At 42.6% G+C, this 7,402-nt stretch overlaps 1 pseudogene; it reads left to right on the top strand.

The window, feature by feature from the left end:
- The first annotated feature begins 541 nt into the window (after nt 1-541).
- LOC148147381 (uncharacterized) overlaps nt 542-7,402 on the top strand; it is a 76,962-nt pseudogene continuing 70,101 nt past the window's right edge.

Here is a 7,402-nt window from a genome sequence, read left to right as displayed (position 1 = left end):
AGCAGGTCTATTGGTTATGGTCTGAATAATCATGTGTGTTTTCAATTGATTATTCATCTATTTGCCCAGTAATTGTGGCTGGTCTGATTCCTGCCTTAAATATCCTGCAGTGGTGTAATTTGATTCACTCTTTTTCATGATGTATGGTACTGAATGATTAAAAACATGAGGAGAATGAAGATTGGGGTCTCTGGTCTCCTCAGACCATGAACTAACAAGGACAGATGAGCTGCCCTCAGCCTCTATCAGTCCCTGTTTCACTTGGTCACTCACAGCTGAGTCCCAGCAGCCTGACAACTCCATTTGAGGTTTTCTCTCCAACAAAATCTCAATAATTTCCCCCAAAATTCACCGATCACGCTGATTTCAAATGGGAGCTACATCCTGTCAATTGGTGTCACTGGGTGTTGGGACAATGACAGATCATCATTTAACTCCATGTAATTTTGCATGTTTTGGATGTAACCATCATTTGTGTGATCCTCACCCTGTGCTCTCATATTCACAATGTTGATTTTCCAGAGGAGGAACCCAGTGGAAGATGCCTCTCAAAACCAGCTCCTTTCACAGACTGATCAACTGTTACTGCCTTCTGTTATGTTTCTTCAGCTTTCACATTGGGAAAGGTAATTCATTTCTCAGCACTTCCTTTGTTTCACTTCTTTTAAATTCCCCAGTTTATTTCCAATGCTGTATGAGGCTGGTGATCCAATGGGATGGATTATGTATCTCAGTGTGAACATTGGTCCCACTGTTAATGTGATTTCTGTACATTTCCCATCATTGACTGTTGAAAAGAGAGACAGAAAATTAACACGATACAAACAGAGTTCGTCGAAGGTAAAGTCACAAATTAAGACAATTGTAGAGATAAAGTTATCACACAAATGCTGCTGACAGAACATAGAATAGTCCAGCACAGTACAGGCCATTCAGCCCTCGATGTTGTGCCAGTCTTTTATCCTCCTCTAAGATCAGACTAACCGATTCACCCTTCCTTGTATGATCTTCCATGTGTCTATCCAAGATTCACTTAAATGTCCCAAATGTATCTGACTCTACTACCACTGCTGGCAGTGCATTCCACATACCGTCACCCCTCCCCCCCCCACTCTGTGAGTAAAGAACCTACATCTGATATCTCCCCTAAATCTTCCACCAATTACCTTAAAATTATGCCCCTTCATGATAGACATTCTGCCATGGGAAAAACTCTCTGGCAATCCACTCTTTCTATGCCTCTGAACATCTTATACACCTCTATCAAGTCACCTCTCATCCTTCTTCACTCCAATGAGAAAAACCCTAGCTCCTTTCTTCAGATGTCATGCCCTCCAGTCCAGGTAATGTCCTGGTAAATCTCCTCTGCACCTTCTTGAAAGCTTTCCAATAATGAGGCAACTAGAACTGAACACAACATTTCAGGGCTCTGTAGAGCTGCAGCATAACCTCGCAGCTCGAAAACTCAATCCCCCTGCTCATGAAAGCTAACACTCCATACACCTTCTTAACAACCCTGTCAACCTGGGTGGCAACTTTGAGGGATCTATGGACATGGAACCCAATATCACTCTGTTCCTCCACACTGCCAAGAATCATGCCTTGAATCCTGTATTCAGCATTCAAATTCAACTTTCCAATGAGAACAGCTTCACACTTTTCCAGGTCAAACGCCATCTGCCACTTATCAGCCCAGTTCTGCATCCTGTCAATGTCCTGTTGCAACCCACAACAGCCCTCTGCACTATCCACAACTCCACCAATCTTTGTGTCATCAACAAACTTACTAATCCATCTTTCCACTTCTTCATCCTACTCATTTATAAACATCACAAAGAACAGAGGTCCCAGACTTGTTCCCAGCAGAAGACCACTGTTCACCAAGCTGCAGGCAAATACTTACCATCAACCATCACTCTCTGTCTTCTATGGGCCAGCCAATTCTGTATTCAGACAGACAGTTTCCCTGTATCCCATGCCTCCTTACTTGCTGTAAGGAGGCTCAGGGGGTTTATCTATCTTTATGTTTTTCAAAATTTCAGAACATCCTCCTTCCCAAAATCAAACTGTTTGAACATATCAGTCTGTTTCACACTGTCCTCATGAATGTCAAGGTCCCTCGCAGTAGGTAATCCTGAGGGAAAGTATTCATTAAGGACCTCCCCTATTTCCTCCGATTCCAGGCGCAAGTTCCCTTACTACCCCTGATCGGCCCCAGCCTCCCTCCTGCCATCCCTTTTACATAATGATAATGACAAAGATGGGTGATCACACTTTAACCTCTAACATCAGGCTGTTGTACCTGAGACCTTTCAGAGAGTAACATGGTTGCCAGAAAGGAAAAATTTGGATCTAAAATGGCTGCAGGGGTCACCTGCCCAAAGGTTGAGCAAGATTCATGAGACCCATTTGTATGAAATAATCTATCTACGGTAATATTACCATTTTATTTGAAGAAATGTAATAAGTAACCATTAAGAAATTTTCACCCCCGACTTAGTACAGTTATGTGTGTTGCTTTAATATTTTGGGAGATGCAAGAGTTACCAATCAATCAGACAACTTGAAAAAACAAAGTATCGCGACTCTGGAATACACACTGAACTGTATTTCAACAGCTGCTTTTCAGCATCAGGACTGAGAGAATGAAAAGTGAATTTGTGTAGCAAGAGCTGGAATTTTCTCTTCCCCTTTCTGTTTCTAACATTATCTCAGAAACAGCACCCAGTGAAAAAGTAAATTCGAGAAACAACTGTTCACCAAGAATTCAAAGATCTACAGACTCTGAACTGTTGAGGATAAAAGTCACTAAACTCTGATTTCAGTTTAAGAAGTAACACCCCAAAGTGTCTAAAGGCCACATAAACATTATTCTCACTGCCTCTACCACTGTCTATTTTGAACTTCCTACCTCTGTGTCTGTGTGCGTCTGTTCATTTTAATCATTGGTTCTTGAATCAAGTGAGTCATAAAAGTCCTCTTTTCATTCAAGAAAGGCTTGAAAATGGGCTCTTGCATTGTGTAGTGAACTTGGTTGAAGTCGAAAGATCATCACTGTAAGCTGAACAAAACAAATAAAATGTTTTTGCAGCTGACTAATAGGAGTGAGAAAACAGGGAGCTGGTTCCCTTCACACACCTAGTTATAACAAGTTCAAAATCTGAATAAAAAATTGGAAAAATACATTTATCCTCCTGAATCCTGAACCTTCCTCCAGTCAAAGTCCAATAAGCTCTCCAGCAGCAAAGTCATTCAGTTTGGTGAAAGGCCTCCTCAGTGAGCAGGATGTGACATGAGATTCTGTTCCTGACCTTCTTCCTTGCTGACAGGCTCAGGCTGAGGAAGGGAACAGACACGGCAGGAGGAGGGAATATTGTGAACTCTCTGAACATGCGATCCCCTTTCAGTGCAAAATCTCAGGCAAGCTCATTTCATCAAAGTTACAGATTAAACTCACACTGTCACTTTGCTGTTCGGTAATATCTATTGCCTTTACATTTCCTGATCCCTTTTCCAGGGTTCTGTTTTGGAAGAGCTATAACTTCCTCCATCTCAGTGTTGGCAAGATCAAAGTCTTTGACTGTGGCTTTATTTTATCACACAACTTGATAAGTTGATGGAGGATTGAGGATACAGGTCAAACAGTTGTATATTTTCATGTGTATACAAGGACAGCGAGTCTGATCATCATAAAATGTAAAATCACCTCTCCTGAGTTACAGCCAACTCCCAGCTTTATAAAACATAGTACAACATTATTTATGACACAGACACTGTCTATTCTTCACCCAGTTCTTGACTCCATCCTTATATAATTCTTACCAGCAAAATGTTTTCATATTTTAGCCTGTGTTTTACAAATACTATTGAGACCTTACAACGGCATCAACGTTTTGTTTGAGAACCCTCTTGTGAAGGGCCTTGGACCATTTTATTCCTCTAAAGGTGCTATGCAAAAAAAAGTTGTTGTTGTTGCTGATTATCAATTCCTGATTATGCAATTGGTGTGGAATTCCCCTCAATTTTCCAGCAAAGTCACATTATTGATTTAATAAGCTTCTGAGAAAATTTCTCAGGTGTTGATTAATGCTTACCTTGTGATTGTATTTGCAGCAATAGTTGGTGCTGAGTTTACAGTTTGTGGATACCTGAACAGTCACATTAATAAATCTCATCACTACATTGGCCCAGACAGGCTTAGAAATAGAAGCTCATCTCATTGGGAATGGTTCATCTTCCTGGACACAAGATCCTGCAGCACCTACACCTGCAGCTTCATCAGAAATCTGCATCACCTGGAAAGGATCCGTTGGCCAACTCTACATAACCCGTGGTGATATTGGAAAGTTGTATCCAACTGCCATGTCCACTGGAGGGAAATGTTGTCAACATTTCACTCTCACCAATAGCAGTTCACACAAGAGTTCACCATTGCTGAGAGACATTATTTACATAAATCAGTCAGACTTCAGTCCAGTTCACATGGAAAATGCTTCTTATTTGGAATTTACTGGGTCTGAAGGAGCATGTGGTGAGTAGAATAATAACTGACACATTGTGAATCACAGAAATGTGACTCTATGACTCTATTTATCACAGATAAAGAATAAAATAGAAACATAGGGCCAGGCTTTCTCTGTTTCTCCTACAACCACAGGAGGAGGAAAGTGTGAGTGGGGGGTGTGTGCTGCTCCCTGTCTTCAGAGATGTCCCCAGTCAATGGGGAGGGGGAGATGGGAGGCCTGGGCTATATTATGGAGCACCAGATCAACACTAAAAACAACACCTTGATTCTGTCAATAATGTTAATTGTACATCACAACACAATTAATTTCATGGCCTGCTTAATGAAAAGGATCGATGGCTTTAAACCCAGATTATGGAATATGCATTTCTTTAAGCTTTAGAGTATATTTCTCACAGGTAAACTACTCCCAGTGTTACAGGAATATTAGTTCCTGTCCAGCTAGATTTGGCAATGTCTGTTCTAACCAGATTCAATTGTAATCTGATAAAACTGAAAGGTTTTTGGTGAATTAGATGATTAATAATAATCACAGCAGATATGAACTTTTCAGCAATTTATCAGGATCCACATTAAGAGTTTAATGTTCCCGATGCTCTATCAGGACCACAAGTGATTTACTTTCCCAATCCCAAGCTTCCTTTCTCCTTTCCTTGGATTGTTCCTGTTTCTGATTCGGTACGTTTCACTCGGGAGAAAGATCTGGCTGGACATCATTGAGTTGCCACGTACATGCAGTTTCCCTCTCCCCAGATACTGCAGGCCTGCTGGGTAGTTCCAGCATTTCCTGTCAGTGTTTCACAATTTTAATTGTACTGTTCAGGTTAGAATTCGACACAAAGATGGAGATGTGTGTACAGAAAGCCTTTTTAACATCAAGCTGCAATTTGCAAGCGCATGTACATTACATTTCAATGTTTGAAATATTTTCCTGATATTGAGATGTTGAGTTTCCCTCTTCTTTCTCACTGTCCCTTTCCTATTAGAATCAGCATTGGCTGATTGCATAAATCAGAAAAACAAATTGACTGACCTCACAAGGAAAGGACAATTGAAACTAAATGATGCTCGCTATGCAATGTTACTGACCAACAGGATCCTGGGGCAATGTGATGGGAACATTTCAGTCGGGTAAGTGTGAACAACTTGAAGTTCAAAACAATGTTTAAAAGTTGATGTGGTGAAGGGACACATTTTGAACGTATTTTATCCAAGGATTAAACAGATTCACTGCCAGGTTTCAGTTCCTTCCTGCTTCAGTAACGTGTCTGTGAGGAGCGTTCGTCTAGTTTGACGGTTTCTGATAAGTGAATAAAATCTCCTGTGTAATGCAAAGCTGCTATTTTTCACCTTCAATGTTTTGCTTGTCATTAAAATCCCTCGAAGAATGTGAAATGTTAAAATGCATTGTGATGTGTGCGAAGTTCAAATGTTTTAATTCAAGTTCATAGACCCAGTAAAAATGAGCCTGAACACTGTATTCTGCCATTTCATTCAAACTGACACATTTTGCACTGACTTGGAGGCTCTGTGACCTGCATTGCTTTTTAGCAGCAGAGGGAGAGGCAGGCAGCGTGCCATGGTTGGGAGCACTGAGCAGTCAAGGGGCTGGACATGTTGTTGTTGTACAGCACTGGGCTCTGTCAATGTCACACCGAGAGCTTGTGGCAGCAGCTTATGTGGCAACACATTGCATGGGCTTCAAGCAAATGGCTCTGTCTAAAGGTCAAAGGGACCAGTCCTTAGTGGAGTGAAGGGGACTATGTGTCAAGGAACTCATCTAATCCCAGTCCAGGGGCTTGGCCACAGTCTTCCAGAATGTGGGGATCCCTGCAGTCCAGGGACCTGGCCAGGAACAGCCCTGAGTTAACGTTCAAGCAGGTTGGAGATCACAGGTACATCAGCTGGGGTGCTGTGGGGACACCGGTCTTTGGGCTGTCTCTCATTTGAGGCTGGCCTGCCCAAGTTACTCTGGGGACTTGGACATGGTCCGAGCTGGAGGTTTGGGTATTAATGGTCAGGGGCTTTTCAGGGTCCTTTCCATGGAGTCCTGGGGAAAGCAGGAAACTCAGGTCTGAGGATCAGGTTCATTGGATTGGGTTGATGAGGGAATGGTGGGAGTGAAAGGAGGGAATTCAAGATGGAAGGCTGGGATTTCCTGGAGCATGGGATGGGACTGAATGCTAAGGGAGGGATGGTCCTCACAAGGTGCTGCCACTTTGGCCACAACATGGAGGAGGTGTAAGGCCAACGAGGGCATCGCAATTCACAGAACCATGGGCTCCGAGGGTAAAGTGGGAACATTGATGGTTATATAAAGGGGAAGGATAGAAATGGTGGAGGCTGACAGGTCACTGAAGATGCAAGGACAGCAACAGGAAAGGGAGCATGAAGCAAAGGGAAGATCATCATTCATCTCGGGTAAAGTCTGCAAGTCACTCACAAGGACACTCAACTGAAATAGTCAGGTATGAGTCTCCCATCATCAACATCCCAGTGAAGCAGTCTGGGAAGGATGTCCCACAGTCAGCATCCCAGTGAAGCAGTCTGGGAAGGGTGTCCCACAGTCAGCATCACGATGAAGCAGTCTGGGAAGGATATCCCACAGTCAGCATCATGGTGAAGGAGTCTGGGAAGGGTGTCTCACAGTCAGCATCACTGTGAAGCAGTCTGGGAAGGGTGTCCCACAGTCAGCATCATAGTGAGGCACTCTGGGAAGAATCATATAGTCATGTGGGGCAAGAAGATTTACTGAGTACGGTTGGGTGAGCGTTTAATTTATTTTTATCACTTAACGTCTTTATTTTGGGTTTATAGTTTGCAAGTGCTGTGGCCCAGAGAAGAAGAACCTGGAAAAAATCAATGTTATTGATTTTA

The sequence above is a fragment of the Chiloscyllium plagiosum genome, unplaced genomic scaffold, assembly GCF_037043375.1.
Source record: "Chiloscyllium plagiosum isolate Xiang-an unplaced genomic scaffold, Cpla_swu_hap1 HiC_scaffold_17, whole genome shotgun sequence".
In the NCBI taxonomy this organism is placed as follows: Eukaryota; Metazoa; Chordata; class Chondrichthyes; order Orectolobiformes; family Hemiscylliidae; genus Chiloscyllium; species Chiloscyllium plagiosum.
The sequence above is the reverse complement of the archived record's forward strand: the minus strand, read 5'-3'. Positions and strand labels throughout refer to the sequence as shown.